General features: G+C 35.0%; 1 long non-coding RNA gene across 1 annotated transcript in view; it reads left to right on the top strand.

Annotated features, from left to right (window-relative positions):
- Nucleotides 1-455: 455 nt before the first annotated feature.
- Nucleotides 456-21,987, top strand: part of LOC115292794 — a 53,678-nt gene continuing 32,146 nt past the window's right edge. The window contains exon 1 of the long non-coding RNA XR_003909136.1: nt 456-581. This is a non-coding gene — a long non-coding RNA (uncharacterized LOC115292794). The remainder of the gene's footprint in view (nt 582-21,987) is intronic.

Genomic DNA, 21,987 nt, shown 5'->3' with positions numbered 1-21,987 from the left:
GATAGGGTGGGCTTTACACAGGTACGTACAAGAGAAAGGCCAGCGGACACTCCAGCCGCAGCATATGGCAGCGTCTCTGTCTAATTAATGCATCCTCAGTAGAATTGATCCATTTTAAATTTGTTTTCTTTTACTTGAAACATCATTAATGTAAAGGGCAACATTAATCAACATCGTGGAACTTAAAAGGGCATTAAAGAGTGATCTTTTCCCCTGTGCAACAAGAATCTTTTCAAGTAGTTGTGTTAACTGCGGCGGATTCGAGGCTCTTTCTGAGTTCTCGCTCCGAAGGCAAATCTAGAGAGGCCTCTACCGGCGAGTCTCTGTCCGTGCACTTGTCCGTGTGGACCCGTCCTGGGGAAGCACGCAGGAGACGGACTCCTAGCTGTTCCTGGGAAGCTGCGCACAGACGGATAACTGATGAGCATACCGTACAAAACACTGACTGACGGCATTCACACTTTCGAGTTGTCATGTCTAACTGCTTTTGTTTCAGGAAATAAAAGGACCATAGAGCTCTGATGAATGAGCTGCTCGGGCACTTTGAGATATTTTAAGATTGTTCAACAAGGATATAACAGGTAACCTCTCTCTCTCTCTCTCTCTCTCTCTCTCTCTCTCTCTCTCTCTCTCGATTTTACTTTGTACATAGGACTCTCATGCAAGTGTGAGATTTAAAACCATTCTAACAGGAAGTTTATATTTCTTGCCATTGTCTTTGTGGGAGGGATGGCGGATGGGACACACTGCTGACACAGATATTCACTAGATTTATCTCAATTCATTATATTTCTCTCAATTAGCAAAAAAAAAAAACTGAAGTAAATCTTCAGAGAAAACTAATGTATCCAAAAATTGTTTTTCTCTCAATTGCAAAGCAGACGTTTGCTGCCAAGATTTCCTAGATATAGTGAAGAAATATGAGCCAAATATAATCTCCTCAAGTGAGATTAAACATGAAAATATCATTGCAGCATGTTTTCATCAAATGAAGCCAAGGACTCCCTGCTCCTTATAGAGAAAAAAAAAAACTTTGGGGGGAAAAGGAGAGAAGATTTCAGTTTTTCCACCAGAAGTTTCAAGTTATTTAATATTTTCTAGGATAAGGATATTAGGATCTGCTTCTACATGGGGAAGCTCAGGTTTTCTTTTTGAAAAAATGACCTGACTCCACAAGTGTCATTTAACTTTGAAAGTTTTCAAAAGACAAAACTCTAAGTCTTTGTTGTTTTCTGACATTTATATTTTTATATTCAATATTATTTGAAATATGATCATACTAAGATACTATTCAAATTGCCCTTCAAAAATCCCCTGAGTTATTTTTTGTTGCAATAACTGATATCTTTAAGTTTAGGATTTCTCCCAGCATACTTTCCATAGGATCATTTCATATTTCAAATCATTTCACATACTTGAATAAAATTTTAGGCAAACAATTTTTCATCGGGTAGTTTGGTTAGCCTGTCAGTAAATTACCTTCTGGCTTATACAGGTAATGCATGATCTTCATTCAAGTGAATTTTGTGAGATGTCTTGGGATCACTACCTTGTAGTCCCAATAGTGACACCTTCTGGTAGAAAGAAAACCAAAACTAGTTTCAGTTTTCTTTTTTGCTTATTGTTTTGGAGAATGCTATCAGGGACTCTATTGGTATAAATGCACCTTATTTACAATTATTTTTTTCAAATCTTTTAAACATAGAACTATACATTCCCAAAACCTTATAAATGAGAGGAAAAGCCCAAAGATTGTAATGTAAATATTTAGTCATGAAAATGATAAAAGTTACTAGCAGAGGTGTATAGTCGAAACTAATACTGAATAGTGTATAGATATGTAATTACAATCTTGTGGGTTCTTATGTAACATAGAAAACAAGAAACCAAAATTTAGCAATAGTCTTTCTAGACTATTTCACAAAATGAAAATATGGATGGCTGAAATGCTTAACAGATATATTTAACATTTCTCTAAAGTTTCCTTAAATGATTATTAATTTTTTTACATTTAAGAAAGAGAAAAAATAATCCATGAACAAAAAGATCAAATCATATATTTCATACCAACCCAATCATCAACAGTCTTTGGGGTTTTATGCTAATTGAACTAGAAATGCTCTTCCAGAATATGGATTTTTCACAAAGCAGAGAAAAACACTGGAATCACATTGGAATGTGATAATTTTTCAACTGAGGTAGAAGCACATGGTTTGCAGAACATCATATACAACAAATACACACTCTGCATCAGAGATGATTCAACATTAAAAATGAATCTTGCCAAAAGAGATCCATAACTATTGAGGAGAGATCCTCATTTATCCTTGTTTCTCTGTGAGGCTTCAGTGATGCCCCTCTCTAAATTATATCTGTTTTAAATTTATAATATTATCGCACAGCACATCAGAGCATTTCCAGTTCTCCATACAACACTGGAAACTTTCATAAAAAATGGCTTAGATAATTTCCTGAAGACCCATGTAACATCTGTATAGTTTCTCTCTTTTTTTTTTTTGACTCGGTAGCAACTTACTTCTTAAACTATAAAACATAGTATCAATAATTCTAGAGTTTTGCATTCACATGAGATAAAAGTGGCAGAATAGAAAGAAATGAATTTCAACCCAGGATTAATTGGAGTGAGCATTTCCATGCAAAGTGTGCCTGATATTTCTGTCAGAAGACTTGGAATCTTTATTGATATCTCAGATTACAAAAAATATGGTTATAAGTCCCCCCAAATATTGTTTTTCCTTGGGGACTGTGGCCAACCATATGGTAAACCAGCAAATCGTTTAGTCCATGATACACATTTATGACTACTTTTGTGATATCACTGGGAGGAAACGTGCAAACGTCTCACAAATTATGTGGCAGACACTTATATTGGTGTCTTTGAAACCATCTTTGGCTCTGCTGTGTGCCTTTGTTTGTACAACTTGAACACATGCTTCAAAATGTCATCCAGATTACAAGCATGCAGGAAATGAAGTATTACTTCTGTATCAATATCATAAGCGTGCCACTTTATTTCATTAGTTTATCAACCGATCGCACTTAGTAAATTCACAAAATTCCTTCTTTGCATGTCTCATGACTCATTTTATAATGTTATTTATGTTGTGAGAAAAAAAATCTTCAAAAATTATTTATGGTGATAGAGGTTGGAAAACAGGACGTTTAAAAATCACATAAATTACAACATAAAAATCACAAAGCACAACATTCATACAAAATCAGTTGGCCAACCCTCTGGCAGTTAAGTTGGGATACGATGTGCTCAGAGTGAAAACAAGAACAAAAAGGAAAACAAAATACCCGCAAAGGTGGGCAAAGTTTGGGTTCGGGTGTGGGTTTTCCTGAGTACCTGAAATAGCAATTCAGCTGATCATCAGGCCCAACTATAAAGAAAGGCCCTATTTTGCCTCTGGAGGGTTCATCCAGAGATTGCACAAGGGATTTGCACAGAATAAAGCTTCACAAAACCCAAGGGCTGTCAGAGGGAAATGGTATCCAGGAGGACAGGGCAGGCCAAGCATCCCTTCAACAGCAAAGCTTCACAAGAGAGCCAGCGGCGGCACGGTGGCTGCCAACGCAACTGCCTAGCGCGTCTGCCAAGGAGCCAGAAGCCGCTTGTGGGAAAATATCACTTACCCTTAGCATCTGGGTCCTGTGATTGTTATCCAAAGAGACAGAGTGGTAAGATATAGTGGGATAAACAGCATCCCATTAAACACACACACACACACACACACACACACACACACACACACACACACACAATGTTCCCGCTCTGTGTACAGAGGGAGATAAGCCATACATGGCCTTGAACTAGAAAGACTTTCTGTAGCTAGAATTCTCTTAAATAAGATTTATTCTTAGTTCTATATACATACTTCATAATGAGATGAGCTTTAGTCCTTGCTTTTCACCAATAGCCCTGGTTTGAAAACAACCAGAATTTGTTGCATTTGTGGGTATTTGCAGGATGCACATAGTCCACTGTGAAATTTTTACTCCCTTGGAGTTGCAGATTGTAGCTGGCTGATGGGATTATTTAAAAACTAAATCCTAAGGATAGATAAACTAAAATGAAGTTTGATGTTAAGCTTTTTTTTCCTTTTTTTTTTTTTTGGTATGGTACCACTATTTTTTAAGACACCAGGTTCCAAACATAAATTCGTAAAATGATTGGCAAATTCTTATTTAATATGTACTATATTATAAGCATCATGTGATATACATAGTTATAAAACATGTAACTATAATTTATGTGTAATATTATGTATATTTTTACATATATATTGAAGCTTGATACAGTCTTGTCTAAAGTACACACTTTAAACTGACATCCGATTGAGTGTTTTTAACATTTCCTAGTGTGACATGTGATCATATAGATTCACTTTGTATTGAAAAATGGGACAGGAAAGGGAGAGAATCTGCAGAATTTAAAGATTGGAGACACCTTGTGGTTAGCACAATGGTCTTTACTTTTTAGTAATGTATCCATTCTTCGAAGATCATTATTATCGTGGAGAGGAAGTCATGGCCCTTTTCTTGAGGTTCAGTAATAGGATAAGAAAAGTATTTTTCATTTTAAATATTTTGAGTGCAGTTTTAAGTGTCAGCGGCGACACAGTGCTCCCAAAGATGAGTTTTTTCATATCTCAATTCATTACAGGTCAGTTCTACTGCACAGGCTAATGGAGAGCATTTGAAATTACAATCTCACTTATCTACAGAGCTGATTTATTATTAAAATTTTTTGATTTTCCATGAATGAAATTAATATTTCAATTGTGTTTGGTTGAGTAAAAAATATGTATTTCAAGGCCATAAAATCTACTTGCTCCTTTATGCATGTTATGTGAGGATGTATATACAGGTCAGTGTGTGCTATAATATACATAATGACATGCATATTCCAAATGTGCATACACTTTATTATATGGACATTTAACTGTATAAAGAGCAAAGTAATTTAAGAATGTCTGCCATCTAATGATAAAATAAAGGCAATGTTCAAGGGAAACGAAATCTTGTGGAAATGTAAGCCCTTGTAGCAAACAATTGGTGTGTTTTTGTTTATTTTTGTTGTTTTTTATGGTCACACACACAAAAGCAAATTGATTCTAACTGATAGTCTTGTGATTAATACATCATTTCTTTTCTGGTACCAAAAACTCTGAAAATCATTTGGATTTAGTTTCATATTTATAGCATCTCTATACCAATTAGAAATTTATCATGAAAATAATTTCTTTTATATTGCATATCTGTGCAGTTGTGGGAGAGGCTGTGAATTTAAAACAGTGTTCAGTTATGGAAAGAGGGAGAAGATAAGGAAAAGATTCTAAATATTTTACTTCACTTAAAAATTTTCAATGTTTAAAGGAAATGTGAAATATTCCAGTTTTTGTATATACATAAAATAATTTATGATCAGATGCAAACGATGATAAGAATTTATAAAAATTGTTTTTTGTCTTATGTGTTGTTCCATTCCCCATAAAGGAACTTAATAGCCATAGAAAGATGTGCATGAAATCAGACCTAATTTTTGTAGGGCATTTAAATCATTACACTCCACAACTATAATATTAAAAGCAAGTATTTAATTTTAATTTTGCAGTCAAACTATTTGTACATATTTGTCACTTTTGTTAAATCCTTTCCTTGAAAGTTTTCTTTGTTTCTTTTCTGTTTGTATTTTTTTCATTTAATTTCTCATTGCTGAGGTTTGTATTGAACAGTTTCAATGTTCGTTCTTTTAATTATATTTATATTATCCTTTTAATATTTAATAGTTTTTTCTCTTAAGTTTAGCTGGTTTCTCAACCCACCAGTTTAATTAGGTATTCTTTAAAATCACAGATTTCCTAAGCTGTAGTATTATATAGAAATCATTTCCCACAAATCCTAGTGTATTAAAACTACTGAATTTCAACACGTTATAATTGCACGTGGCAGAACCATTTAACCCTTGATGATCTTCACATTTTAAATTGTGAAAAGGAAGATCACACTCAGTTACTAAAGCCAGCACAGTTTGCACACTTAACTAAACACATAACCATGATTCCCAGGGATTTTTCCCCCTTGTAAGATGCCAGCTGAAGCTGCAGAGGACACGTTAGTCTCACACACCCTGGATTCATCCGATATTCTTTACAACTGTCCAAATTGTATTAGAATTTGCTTATAATGATGTTATATGATGTCCTTGTTGTGATGCCTGCATTTGTAGAGAACTTAATATTGATTTACTGTGTCTTCTGCCCATCTTTGAGCAGCCTAGATAGCAATTACAGCTGTTGGTGGTATCTATTTTGTCTTTTCATAATTGTCATTTCTTGTTCTACTTAAGATTAAAATATGAAAATTGTACCACGTGCACATCAACAGTGCATTAGCCAAGTTATCAGCAGTATCTGTGAAGAGCCATCATTTTAACCCTGGTTCTTTACATTGCCTCTTCATTTTATTTATGAAAATTGCATGCTCCAATATCAACTTGAAGAAGGAATGCATTCGAAGGTGAGACTCCCTAACATCAAGTCCTCAGCTGGACCATTACTATCTGCCTGAGAAATCACGAGGGCTTTCCCAGTACCTGCCTGCCTCTGCCAAATGCTTTCCCCCCTCAGCCAGGGATTTCTGACAAGCAGGGGCTGCTTCGTTATTTTTCAGCTCTAAATGCAAAGAGCCCTCACAGTTTTTGAGCTTATTTCAATTCACCTTTCATAAAGAACATGGTATTTTCTACAAGGAAAGACATTTTTTTAATAAAGCAGACTTGAAATGAGTTTTTCCTAATCACAAATAGGTCTACCAGGTATAGATCTCTTCAAAAAGCCTATTAAGAGCTGTTCCAAAATTCAAAAATGTCTCATTTGAAGACCAAACACACTTATGTGGAGAAAGGTGGGGGGGATCACTGCCTAGAATCCTCTCATTAGGAAATGTATCAAACAGTGGCTGTAAAAATAATTTTAAGTGGCAGAGAGAGAAATCCTTTTTACAACTAATTTGGGATTTTTTGTTCCTGGTCAATTTATATGAAACACATCGTTGAAATAACTGAAGCACTTTGATTCTGTCTTGACTCAACAAACCTTGAACTACTTGAGAAGGATTCTTTGTGTTATTCAATGAAAATATAAATATCGTATTTCAAGAAGAAACTGAAGAAATATTTGAATACTACCCCATACACACACACACACACACACACACACACACACACACACACACACACACCCTTTCCTACCAGCAGATTAAGTTCAGCTAGTTCCTGAAAGGCATTCATTTTAAGAATCGCTATTGTTTTATTTTACTACATCTGTTTGGAGATGTTTTAAAAATGACTATGTGCAAGGAAATAATAAATGCATCTGCAATCTCTAGCAGAGGCCCCTCCTTATGAGACTGGGTAGGGCGTTTGTGGGTGTTGTTATTGTCGTTGTTGCAATGTAGCTAATAAAGGCTTTCTCTTACACAAGAGAATTTTGACAGGGTTGACTCCAGACAGCTTTCCAGCTGAGGTCTGGGGCCTTGCTGAACCTTCAAAATTTTCCCATTTGAGCTGCATCAAAGTGAAGGAAATTCAAGGATCACTAACGTCTCAGATGGTAGCACTTGCCCTAACAACGAAGGTTCAGGAATTCTTTGGAGCAGGCTGAGGTCATTTTTCTCCCCTTTTCTCCTAATGCTTTTCTCTATTAATCAGAGCTCAGAGCTCAGATTGGTCTTCAACTTCCTCCCAATCCTTGCTAAGCCTGTCATTTCTAGCTATTATTTACTTTAATGGACTTTGGCTGATCCCTTATGAAGCTTTGGATCTGAGAATAATAAGGCTGGAGAGTAACGGGCATAGACATGGGTGTGGGTTTGCCTGCAGATTAACCGTGGCAGATGGGCTTTATTGCGGTTTCCTGTGTGCTGAGTGTTGATTGAGTGGGTATAATGAGAGAGGTGGTGTCTACACAATGGTCACAGCCACTTCATTGCACTTTGCGTCTAAACAACCCCATTTTTCTAAATCTTTGGGTTGTGAAATTTTAGGAAGTCAGAGCACAAGAACAAGTACAAAAACAACTGTAAATAACCATGAATGTTAATCCAACACTAATTGGTCTCTTCTTTCAATATGAGTCCATTTTGCTCAGTTTTTTAAATTCTGGGTAAATTAAATGGTTAAACAAAATGTTCTTGCAGTAGGTAGTTTTGGATGAAATAGTGAGCAATGTGCATCTTCTGTGTTTTTTTTTTGTTTGCTTGAGGTCTTTTGTTTGTATTTTGTTAAATATATTCTCTGTTCTGTTATTAGCACAGAAAACAAAAGCTTAAGTTGTAATTATTTTCAATACTTTAGGAGTTATCATGTTGGGGATTTTTTTTCTGAATTGAACTAGAGTATATTAAATATATGTATGTATATAACATTCAGGTAATTGCTTCATCCCTGGAATAGAAAATCAAAGATTTTTTTTTTACCTTTCTCTATTTCCACCATTCGATTTGAATGTTTGCTCAGTTGCAACTCACCCATGCAATTAAAACATTTTTTATAGGTGCTAGCTAAAGGTCTTTTACACATTCCTCATTTTTAAGATTTTACTTAATTCCTCCCTTTCACCAATGGATTAAATCACAACTATTGATTCCTTTCTTCCTTTGGGGCTTTACCCATCTGTCTTAACGCTTTCATCCTACACCCCTTGGTCTCAGAGGGGTGTTCTGAAAATGAACCGCCAAAACCTGGAGAAGACTCTAGGTCAAGTTTGTGTACAAGAGTTTAAATTTTTAGTGACAGTCCTCTCTCACGGCCGCCTGAAAGTTTCCACACAGTGCTGCACAAGCGAGCACCACCAATTATCCTCCTCCTTTGAAAACCATTATCAAGTTTTTCAAAACTTCTTTCATTTCACTGTTGTCATTCAGTGAAAAGGAAACTAACCACCATGTCAAGACAACTCCGCTGCCTAGCAACCCAGGGCCACATTTTAATTCTGACTTGCTTCTGGTCTTGACTAATAGAAAGTGACTATGTTAAGCCAGTCACAAGAGTTGTTTGTCACTTCTGAAATGCAAACAAAACTATATTGTTTTCCAAAGTATTGGGTGTGATTGATGTAAAGATTTACAGTAACATCATTCATTTTCCCTTGTGTTTTAGTAGGATTGATGTCATATCTTTTCATGCTTTATTAAATGCTTTAAAAGAGCTCAAAAAAATGACGCTTTTTGTCCTTTAAAGAGTCTAAAGAGGATTTTTTTTTCCAGTGAACTAGCCTTCAACAACTTGTGAAATTTAATGAATCTATTCAACTAGTGTCAGCCACATCCATAAATAATTTAATAAGAAACCATCATCCATGAATGGGAATGCAAGTCAAACAATCAGAGAGGAACAGACCAGACCAAGGTCAACATTATGGGGTGGGGGAAAGAAAAGTTAAGCTTTTAAGTTGTGAGTCTTAGAGTTTGACTTGTCAAATTTTCCCACAGCCCTGCGCTCTTAGCCTTTGGGTATGAAAAATTGCAGGATGCTACTGGTGTGATTTTAATTGTAAATCTTTCCAGGCATGTATGTTCAGATGTCTCTAGTAAAAACATTGTATATTTAAGTTCACTAAATTCATATAAAATGGTTATTCAGATTGAGACCTTGTAGCTGTGCTTAAAAGTAATTCTGCTGCAACTGACCAGAAGTCAATTAATAAAATAGAAAAGTAACGTTATTATATTTTAAATGCTGCCTAAAAGCATTGATATATCCTCTATTTTATGTAAATTATAGTTGAACTTCATCTACTAAATACTTTAAAATATGCCAATGTATGTGATTTGAATATATATGATCTAGAAAAAGGGAACATTCTTCAAAATAAAATCTATCACAGAGAAATTACAAGGATTGGTGTTACAACAGTCTAAGCAGTTATACAGTAATGTTAATTATGAAACAAAATGTTTATAAAAAAAACTATAGCTTACATGTCAGAATCACACAAAAATGAGAGGTCAACATCATGGAAAGGCAGGAGTTCTGACCTCAAATCACTATCTTTTCCATAGAACCTTCCTCATATTTGGAAATGGAATCTAGTTATTAAGTAGGAGAAAAACAAATAGCTTAAAAGTTTTTAAAGGGCTATAGATGTATGTTTTGAGATGAACAAAACATATTTATATCAGAATAAAAATGGAGGTTAAGCCAAAAAAGGTCGAAATTAAGTAAAAATCTTTCTTTTTAGAAATTACACGAAACTCTTTAAGAGCTTTTATGAACTTTTAAAGGTTTAAATTCATTAGCAATATTTTGTTCAACAGGCCTGTATTGACATTGAATATGAACCCAAGGAACATTAAGTTTCAATGAAACCAAAGTGGTTTAGGTTCCACTGAAGAAGAATATATGAACTTATTACATTATCATAATACTGTGATGTGCTAAAATATGCCGGGCCTTGGGCATCAGATCTGAGATCATGCCTGATCTTTTCACTCTTCGGTTGAGAGCATGTTACTTACCCTCCTGGAGCCTCAATTCCTTCATCTATAAATAAGGATGATAACATACTTTTTGCAGGACCATCAGGGTGACAAGAGAGTATTGATTTACTGAGGAACCCAAGATAAGGGATGATATGGCAGCAGTAGAACATGCTTCTGAAAAGCCCAAATTCTGGGATTAGTGTGCTGTGATTTAAATTCTGTTCACTAGCTGTGTGACCTTGAGCAAATGGCTTTATATTTTCTGATTATCAAAAACCTCATCTGAAAAATGCAGTTAGTAATAGTACCTCTCTCTTAAGCTAATTGCAGGTATAAAATAAAATACTGTATATTAAGTACTTAAAACTTGGCCATCATGGTGCTCAGTAAAAACATGTCAATTGGTTTGTATGGTAATTAGGTCTGTGTAAATGTTCTCTTTCCTCAGATATTAAAGCAATACTCATAATTTAGCCTCTCCCATGTTTTTGTAATTAAATAAAATTAAAGGCTTTGTTCATGGATTCCAAATAGACTACTTAAACTAACAAAGTCCATTCTGTAACAGGAGTGGAAAGTTAAAAGTAAGCTTTTTATGTATTGATTGTTCTATCTGCATTTTTAATCAAACACCTTCATGAAATATAATAGAGCATTACTGTAGTCTGTCTTACCAAGCCTCAGAGTATTCTAGTTCCACATCAGAGGTGTTTTGCCAACTAAATTTAATTATTTTATGCAGTCAATCACCATGTGGTACCAGTAATAGCAGGAAACAATACCAGGCACAGAATCTGATATTTTGAAGCCCCATCTTGGTTTTCTCAGAATTCCCAGCAGGAGGACATATTTATGAACCAAATGCAACATGCCAGGACATTTGGTTGATCCTTCAAAGAATTTTTTGTACTATTAAGTTGGTTCATGACATCCCAAACTTAGATTTTGCATTAAAATACAGATTTCTAGGCTCTCTCAAAACAGCAGGATTGCAAGGGCGAGCTGGTTTTACTGGAGTTGAGTGATGGCTAAACGGCCCTCATTCCTTTTGATGAGATCTCAACTTTCTACTTCACCCCTGTCCACCCTGCTCCCTCTCAAAGTTCATCCATCCAGATCTACCTATTTTAAGCTAGGTGGCTGGCCCTCAAAGCATTTTAGATTTTTAGCACAAGAACTCAAATTAGAAATCATGAAATATTCACTGGCTGAATCCAAAATTACCAACAGCACTCTGGGCTTGCTGCAGTTTGCAATTTCATTACTCTTCCTCCAGTATCTTCGTAGTGCATTCAGTTTAGACACTTCTGAAAAGTGTTAAAGACAGCTTCACTACAGATTTGAAAACAAAATATCTTTTGTCTTCCACTGCATGTAGTTTTTCTCTGGGCTGGATGGAGAAGAAATTAAGTCCCCAGTTAGCAATTGAGTTGAGGCTGTGAATAGCACAGGTCTGTCAGGTCTGTCCTATGGAATTGTGACAGCCTGCCCCGGAGAGCACCCGTGGCCACAACAAAGGTGATAGTTTTTCTGTTTTTCTTACCCCACTGCACCAGATGGTTTATGCCAAATAGTCAGAGGTGATACCATGTGAATTCTGACCAGTGACCCTTAGAAAATCTAACTGAGACTTTCTCTGGTTGTGGTCAGGTTGGGCACATGAAATTATCTCATCACGAATACATGGGTGTAGTTTTACAATCACATATATTTCCTTTATAGTTTTAAAAATTATTTTAGGCTGAGTTATAACTATAATGAAAAGTAACATAGCATTTAAATAAGACTTTCAAACTTTTCATACTCATTTCTAAATATCTAGATCTGCATTCATTTGGTGGTATTATTCACTCTGAGTTTTAAAAAGGAGGAAAAATAGGCTATGAGAAACTAAATTTCAAGTTCCAGTATTCCTTCAGATGAACGTCATCAAATCTCATTTGCAACATGGTGGGTTTAACTAACCTATTCATTAACTAACAAACTCACCAAGTAACTACATAAATAAAGGAATAGTATGAAAGTAGAAATTTCAGAGCTTCTTTCTATGGCAAATCTGACTCCTTTACTATCATTGGGACAAAATATACTTTTGTTGGTTTTGTTGAAATGTAGGAATGGGTTGCTGAGGGCGTGGAAGTGTGTTTGGTGTAGTTAGGTGGAATTTGGAGTGTTGCTAATGGCTTTAGATGGAACAGATTTTTTCCTGGTCTTCCATTTAGGATTATGGCCTTTTCCATATTTGGGAAGGGCTCAATCATCAAAGCAAATTTCCTGGCCCAAACCACAAAATATTAAATAGCTCATTACTTCTCTAAATATTTTGGTCATATTCAAAACTTGAATTATCAAAATTTTTAAATGCCCAGAAATAGCTGATAAAATAATTTCACTTGAAAATAGTGTTTCAACCATTTGTTTTCTATCCCTTATTTAGAGGTTTTCTTATTTAACTCTATGTAACACTTATTGTTTATCAAGAAGTTTAAAATAAGTGTCTGCATGAGGAAATTTCCTCATGGAAAAATACACTAAATTTTCATATGATGACTAGCTGCATATTTTTTAATGCTCTGTTCATTTCCTGTCACAAGATGTTAACCTCAAAGAAACATTTGGTATCACTGAAATAAAGATTTTTAATATTATTTTCAAACCACAGAAATTGTTTTTTGATACATGTGCCAGTTGAATCCCAGAATATTTAATCACACTTGTCATGACAGATAGCAGTGAAGAAAAATAATCTTGATATGAGAACAAGATTTAAGGAAAAGTTTCAATATCCAGTCAAGAGTTTGGCTCTTTAAGTTTATATGTAGTTCTAGGTATATAATTTCTATTCCCAAATTTAATCTAGACTGTTCTTTCAATGCAACATTTTGTATGGGTCTGGTTAATTTCTCAGTTGGAAAGAAAAACAATAAAGCACATGAAAAGTATTTATAAATGGGATTATTCTTGTAGGTGGAGGCTTTTGGGGCACTGTATGGGTTCCCAGACTCTAGTTTTGGAAGGGGTTTGGAAATCATATAGTGCAATTTCACAATGAGGAGACAGCCCTCTGCACCATTCCACTACCCCAGTGGGTTGCCTTTTGGTACCTTCCAGTAATGAGAAGCTCCTTTCTCTTGAGGAATCTTGTTTCATTTGGACAGTTTCAGTTCTTTTTTAGGGTGAGTCAAACTTCCCTTTCCCTGACTCCCTAAGTCTCTCTTCCAAACTGTCTCACGAGGCAGGTGGAGCAAAAAGTTTTGAGAGCCATTGATTCTAGCCATGATTATAATTAGCTAAAGTGGTGTTTCACACATGATGTATATTCAACTGTTACAAGTGAGCATGGATATATGAATTAGATTCTTCAATACCTGGGACTTTTTTGTCTTAAGGTAATGATAAATCATGTCATGCCCTCACACTCCCACTCAAATATGAGAGAGACGCAGCGATCACAGAGAATGTCCACATTCAACTACTTCCGGTTGCTTCAAAATCTAATCCCACTCCTTCATTCCCCCTCATAGTTGGGCCCAATACTGTTTTCTTTAGGGATTAGTTTAGACTTAGTTTTGGTCCATTCACAGTGGTGAAAGGAGATATAAAGCATGCGCCATTCTGTCTTCTCATCCCTGCCTTGGGCAGCCCTATTCAGGACTTACTAATGGTACTCTACCCGTTTTGTGTTGCTTTTTTCTTTGTCTTGTCATGATGTCTTCAGGTCATTATTTATTTTAATGAACTTTTCTAGAATGTCTATTAGATGTCGGCCACTTCTGTAAGTACTGGAAATACAAAGATGAATATGACATAAAGCCCACCCAGAAGTTGCTCACAGTCCATTGAGAAAGACAGACATGAGGACATGTCTTTTCAGTTAAAAGAGTCCCAAAGAGAGACTAGCATATTGGGCTATATATAGGTGCAGCACATTATTATCTTAGGTGGAGTTAAATGGAGGAAGGGTTCACAGGCTAGCTGAAGCATTAGTAGAGCAACTTGAGTGCAGTTCCAGGGCTACTAAAAGTAACTACATTTTCAAAAGTCTGCTGGTTTTTAAGGACAGTATACTGGAGGAATAGCAAGCCATCTGCATGTCTGAAACACAGAGGCTGATTGAAAAACGAGGCAGAGATGATGGAAATTATATTAGATTCAAAAGATAGTTTAGGGTTATTAACACAATGTGATTGCTTCCATTAGCAACAAGATACTTTATCCAGACTGTAAATGCACTTTAAGAAAAATAAAATGAATTAATCAAAAGGGCCTGTTGAATTTGCTTCTTTCCATGAATATACTTTTGCCCAAGCAAGTTTTTATTTACATGTGAAAGAGGGACAATGCCAGAAGATTAACTCAATGGTAACACATCTTTTATACAAATTTCAGTTAAATAAATAAACTTTGAGGTATTTCTAATCATAACAAAATTTTAAAACTCTTTATTACCAATAGGGAGTTGGCAAAATGAATTTTGAACTATCCACATAATGGAATACAATAGGTTCAGTAAAATGAGGTTGTAGAATATTGAGTTATATAAATTTGACAGTTGATATGTCGATTATTAGGATAGAAGCAGGTTTCAAAATACCCTGTAAGATCTGAATTCTTTAAAAATACCATCTATGTATATAGAGACATATATTGAAATATATATAAAGTACTAGTGGTGGTCATTTTAAGGTGGTAGGATTAAGGATAAACTGAACTTTCTTCACTTTAGCAAAACTTTAAATTTTTCTATCATAAGTAGGTATTATTTATATAGGAAGGACTAACAGCAGTCAATGGGGGAAAACCCAAACTCTTTAGTTGTAACAACCACCATTTCCAAACATTCACTCCCAGTTCAGCCTTCACATGTAAATGAAGCAGTAAAATAATGCCAAGATATTTCAACTAGTCCTTGGAGCCAACAATCACTATCACTGTCTCCAGGATGGTCCAACTGAGTATAACTCAGCCTGTAGAATATGGGAGCCATCCTGTTGGGAAAGTGTTTCTCTGGTTGACTGAATTTCTCCTTCCAAACAGAAGTTGGTTGAAATTCATTGTAACTGTTCTATCACTTGAGACATATATGTACTTAGGCATAACCCTCGTAACCTAAATTTGCTTTGAAAATTATATAAATGAATAAATAATACTGTATGCAATTATCATTATTACAAATTGCCCCAGTTGCATAGGATGGCCTTTCTACCATCTGTGCTCTTGCTTGGAAGAGTTGGGTAAATATTTTTCTGCCTTACTTTACCTGATTTGTTTACTTTATCTTGGTTTAGACTGAAGATGCTACAAGTTTCACTTAGCAAATAACCCAAACAAATGGCCAGAAATGTAACAATTCTCTAAATGCAAATGTGCTTTATATTGACTTTGAAATGTTACTAATCAAAAGATTTCCCATTTTCAATAGATTTGAAAGCAAAATTACTTAATAGCAACTTCGAAATGGAACCCTTTCATCTCCTTCATCTATATGATTCTTTATATTTTATTAGTATCTTGAAAATGAGCATCAGCATTTAGCCAGGAGGATTACAATGTTACTTTGCTTGTGAGTAAGGAATTCATTTCAGGACATTTATCAAGAAGACAGCCATAAATCATCATTGTATTCCTTTGTAAGCAAAAAGTAGAAGCAATACACAGTTTGTACACTAGCAATTTCATCTTCTCTTCATGTTGTGGCAGATTAATACCAGCTTAGCCCAAACATCCAAAGTTATGCTGTTGGCAATGTAGCCATCTGTTTTTAATGAATATCTGGGGTCCATTTTTCAGTTAAGCTTCTCTTATTGTGTGTGTATGTTGCTTTTTCACAGCTATCTGCATAATTGCTTAAAGATTTTACTACAAAATTAATATCCTTGCTGTGAACAAGGGAACAGGGCAAAAACCAGGATGACAGAGCCTGAGATGAGGTGAAAAGCAAATCCAATTTTTCCTTGCACCATAGAAACCTCGTCAGGACTAGCTTTATCTGGTAATCCACATTTAAACTTTAACCTGTAGGGGGGCTCTTTGTGTTAGATAATGTTAGCATAAAAGGAGGCTGAATCACTAATCAGATTAATCATATTTTGTAAAACTCAAAAGCTTCATTAAAAGGACCTGGTATCCAAGTTACACATTTTTGTTGTTGTTGTTGTTGGCAGAGGGGGTATTTGTCATTAAAAAAAAAAGAAAGAAAAAGAATGGCATGGAAATGCTTGAATGTCTATAACTTTTAATGAACCTATAGCAAACAAGACCAAAGAATATGTGATATCCTAACTCATAAAATTTCAACTTCACAAAATCAGCACATATATTATCTCATTTTCTTCATATTTAAATATGAAAAGGTATTATGGTTTGTAGTAAAGCTATTTTTTATTTGTGCTCTCTGCATCTATAAATTATATACTACATATACATACTACTATAAGTATAATTTATATGACATGTATAAAGACTACCAATTGATATTTTTCTAAGTCATTCTGCAAAGCATTCTAAAGTTGATTGTTCAATTAATAGAAGAATATTTTATGGAAATGGGACCCTTTTCAAGGGTAAAGTGAAAAGGGAAGATCTTTTTTTAGGTCCAGCACTTTATAAAATGTGATGTAAGGAAACACAGTCACAAATTTCTTTTGCTTGTTGAAAAAAAAAAGGAAGGAAGAAAAATATGTCACCAAACTAAATCTTTGCAAGCAAAGCAAATCTCTCAAAAAAGAAGAAAATGAGTTCTGTGGTTGGCAGCCTGTAGCATGACTAGGTAATTGTGGAAAAATGCAATTGCATCTGTAAGTTTATGCACCAAAATCTTCTCTTTGAAAGCAGCCCTTATACTTTAAATCGAAAAATAGTTTTCAGCATATGGTATGTTACACGAATGCTTTCTAACAAAACTGCTCCAATAATATTCTTGGTGAAAGAGCATGCCGAGTAATAGCTCTCGAAAATTGTATTATGCTACCTTGTGAAGGGTACCGTATAATTCTGATGTCTAATTGGGAGAATAAAATCATTGAATCAGTTTATTTTTCTCAGCACAACATATACCATCTTAAGGATAGATCAATTTATAAGATTATATATTCACATCTGTGGAACTCCACCTCTTAAAATCAACTATACAAAATTGCTAATCAAAATGCACGTCTTTATAACCAAGTCATTTCAGATGAGGAAACTCAACCAAATGAAATGACATATGTTAACAGCAACAGCCACAAAGAAAAAACAAAAGCAACATAAACAACTTTCTTAGTATGTGATGAGACTACACACGCTATTTAAATTATCGAATACTTTAAATTATATTACACAAAATCGAAGTTTACTGCCAAGTTTGTAGTTGGAATATTAGAAATAATAGTTCCTGAATGAACCACTGATAAGTCTGATGGCCTGATCTCTCAGCAGTACAGATGGCTAACTGACAATAGTAGAATGTCTAAATTGAGAATTTCTGCACTTATTAAAAATGTGTATCTGTTATTTATTATTATGGTAATGAAAGTGTATCTCTAACTTATCCTCAGTATTTTCAGTAGTGCCTCTTAGCATGACATATAAATACCACCCTTAGACATTGAGGCATAAGCTCTTTGTGGGGCTGGAATTTGCATGGTTTGTTTTGCTTTTGTCCCAACAGAATGAAATATTCAACATAGGCACTCTTAAGAACACTGGCTTAAAATTTTTATCTTATATTTTTAAAATGCCTTTTGCCTATGATTTTGAATTAGAGAGACCTTCCCTATCACATCGATTCCCACAAAGGAGTAGACTACTTCATTGCATAAGCACATGCTCTACACAAATGTTGGCCATCTCCCAAAACAAACAAATAGAAACCATGCACACACACACCAAAAAAGTAAAGAAGGTAACACTAAATCCCCATTCTTTTAAGGAACTAATATCGAATCTTTAGCAGTTTTAACTTCTGATGTGCTTAAGCCAGGGAGGGGCCGTGGATGGGGTGCAGGCAATCTATTTGTCAGGGTGTCGGGCAAGTAGTTCTTCCAGAGAATCAGACTAGCTCCGTATTTTGTGTCAGTCATGTTAGGGTCCTGATCATCACTGTGTAATTCATAAAATGAGGGAAATCACCTTAACTGTCTGTAAGATCACTTATAGTTTGAATATTCAGTGATGCTAAACACATAGGTGATATTTGAAGGGAAGGCCTTTCCCTATACAAATATAATTATTTAAAATTATATATTATTTATAATTATATAATTAGAGGCTTCTAGAGTAATGCAGGCAAAAACATAATAGGCATAACCTCAATTTAACTCTAGTGAATTATGTGGTCACCTCTACCACACAAAGAAAATCAGGGGTTCAAAGACCTAGAGGATGCACATAATATGGGCAACAATCTGAATCATGTGCTTCCCATAAGCCTCAGGACGTTCTCAAGCCGATAATTTTGCCAACACTAGGCATTTACTTAATTGATATTTTTTCTTTCTGCCCTGTAAGAATTGTGACAGTTGTTACCTTGTGTCCCCATACCAATAGTCATAGAAATAGGAGGCAGGACAGTCAACTCTTGGACAATTATAGTTCTTAGGCCCTCAGCATGACAAGCATTTAGCAGGATTCAAGGAATGAACAGAAATACAGACCGTGCTTTATCTTCTGCTCTTTCTTGATACAATTCTTCAGGCCATCGTTCAGGTAAGATAGTTTTTTTTCTCCCAAGGGATGGAAAAATCTTTACAATGACTTAAATAAAAAGAAAATAAACACAAAACAAAACAACAAAAAACCTTACTTGACTGCTTCTTAGGAAAAAAAATTCCCCTTTGGAATCGAGAGCAGCTGTGGAGACATCTGTGGGCTGAACAGAGTCCTAAAAGAACAATTGCACATACATCTGTGGAGATAAAATAAGTGATGGATAAAATGTGAATTAGGAGCTCACATTCTGTAGATACTATTATAAGTGTATAAGGATAAAGTGAGACTCAGAAAGCATCTTTTTTCCTTACCATCAACTATGGTGAAATAAGATGCAACCATAAAAGAGCAAAATAAGGGCCAGATTAAGAAAGGTCAGCTGGAGGGGCACAAAACTGCTCAGTGATTTTTTTTTCTTGTGGGGTAGACCTAAGGGCACGCTCACCTTCTTTCAGTGAATGCCACGTATTTTCATTCGGCCATCTGTACTGAGAGAAATTTCAGTATGCTGGGGACTCCCACCACACCACGCATGTCTTATGCCATTATGCAATCAAATTGAGCAGTATATTATAGCCTAGGATATTCCTGAGGCCTTCACACTACAGTTTTGTAAAATTTGGAGTCAATTGCAAATTATAAAATATAGTAAGACACTAAAAAATCAAATGTTTTTAAAATGACATAAAAAATCTTTAGTTGTCATCAATCTCTATCTCACTTTCCAAATAAACTTTTCAAGTCCAAAGCTGCAGAGAAAGTTAGTAAAAATCACATGGATAGTGGCAGAACTTGGAAAAGGACCTGAGCATCGTGGCTTTAAATCTGAGGTTCTAGTTAGTTAGCTTGGAAATATTTTTAAAACTTTGTAAAATAATATTATGTCTTTAGACCTAATTTGAATGCTAATTAACTTATAAACACCTTGGAATAGTATGCACATATAAGTAGAGTTATGTCAAATCTTAATACTATTTAAATTGTTCTAGATCACAGGAAAAGATAGAAATCTACTGAAACTTTCAGTGTACATTCACATTCCTTTTGCCAGAAACTAAACAAGAGATCACACAAACACAAAAACCATAAATCAGTCACACTTATGCTTGAATTTACAAAATCCTTTTATAAACATTCACAAATCAAATTGAGCAGTATATTATATGTATAACATAACCAAGAGAGTTTTATTCTAAGAAATTAGGGATAGTGAGTCTGAAAGAAAAAAGTGAGGTAGTCTTTGTAGATGAAGGTGATAAAACTGAATTTTCATTTCTTTTCAAAATTATTCAAAACCAGTAATCAAAAATGTGTCTTTCATATAATAAAGACTATCTTAAGACAAGAGATAACACCATTTTTATTCTTATTTTTAAAAGTTTTTACTGTTTATTTATTTGTTTTTATTTAATTAATTAACTTGTTTAATTTACCTCTGAGTTAGTTAGCATATCCTGCAACAATGATTTCAGGAGCAGATTCCTTAGTGCCCCTTGCCCATTTAACTCATCCTTCCCAAACAGCAACCCTCTGTTTGTTCTCTATATTTAAGAGTCTCTTATGTTTTTTCCCCTCACTGTTTTTATATTTTTGCTTCCCTTTCTTATGTTCATCTGCTTAGTATCTTAAAGTCCTCATATGAGTGAAGTCATATGATATTTGTCTTTCTCTGACTGACTAATTTCACTCAGCATAATACCCTCCAGTTCCATCCATGTAGTTGCAAATGATAAAACATCATTCTTTTTGATTGATGAGTAATACTCCATTGTATAAATATACCGTATCTTCTTTATCCATTCATACATCGATGGACATTTGGACTCTTTCCATACTTTGGCTATTGTTGATAGCGCTGCTATAAACATTGTATCCCTTGGGTAGATACCTAGTAGTGCAATTGCTGGGTTGTAGAGTAGTTCTATTTTTTATTTTTTTGAGGAATCTCCATACCTTTTTCCAGAGTGGCTGCACCAGTTTGCATTCCCACAAGCAATGCAAGAGACATCTTCTTTCTCTGCCTCCTTGCCAACATCTGTTGTTGCCTGAGTTGTTAATCTTAGCTGTTCTGACAGGTGTGAGGTGATATCCCATTGTGGTTTTGATTTGTATCTTCCTGATGATGTTGAGCATTCTTAAATGTGTCTGTTAGCCATCTGAATGTCTTCTTTGGAGAAGTGTATATTCATGTCTTTTGCCCATTTCTTCACTGGATTATTCATTTTGGGGGGGTTGAGTTTGATAAGTTCTTTAGAGATTTTGGATACTAACTCTTGATCTGATATGTCATTTACAAATAGATTCTCCCATTTGGTCAGTTGCCTTTTAGTTTTGCTGATGGTTTCCTTTGCTGTACAGAAGCTTTTTATTTTGATGAGGTTCCAATAGTTCATTTTTGCTTTTGTTTTCCTTGCCTACAGAAATGTATTGAGTAAGAAGTTGCTGTGGCCAAGGTCAAAGAGCTTGTTGCCTGCTTTCTCCTTGAGGATTTTGATGGCTTCCTGTCTTACATTTAGGTCTTTCATTCATTTTGAGTTTATTTCTGTGTATGGTGTAAGAAAGTGGTCCAGGTTCATTTTTCTGCATAACGCTGTCCAGTTTTCCCAGTACCATTTGCGGAAGAGACTGACTTTTTATTCCATTGGATATTCTTTCCTGCTTTGTCAAAGATTAGTTGGCCATACATTTGTGGGCCCAGTTTTGGGTTCTCTATTCTATTCCATTGATCTGAGTGTCTGTTTTTGTGTCAGGACCATACTGTCTTGAGGATTACAGCTTTGTAATACATAT

This window comes from Suricata suricatta, chromosome 5, assembly GCF_006229205.1.
Source record: "Suricata suricatta isolate VVHF042 chromosome 5, meerkat_22Aug2017_6uvM2_HiC, whole genome shotgun sequence".
NCBI classification, from domain to species: Eukaryota; Metazoa; Chordata; class Mammalia; order Carnivora; family Herpestidae; genus Suricata; species Suricata suricatta.
The sequence above is the reverse complement of the archived record's forward strand: the minus strand, read 5'-3'. Positions and strand labels throughout refer to the sequence as shown.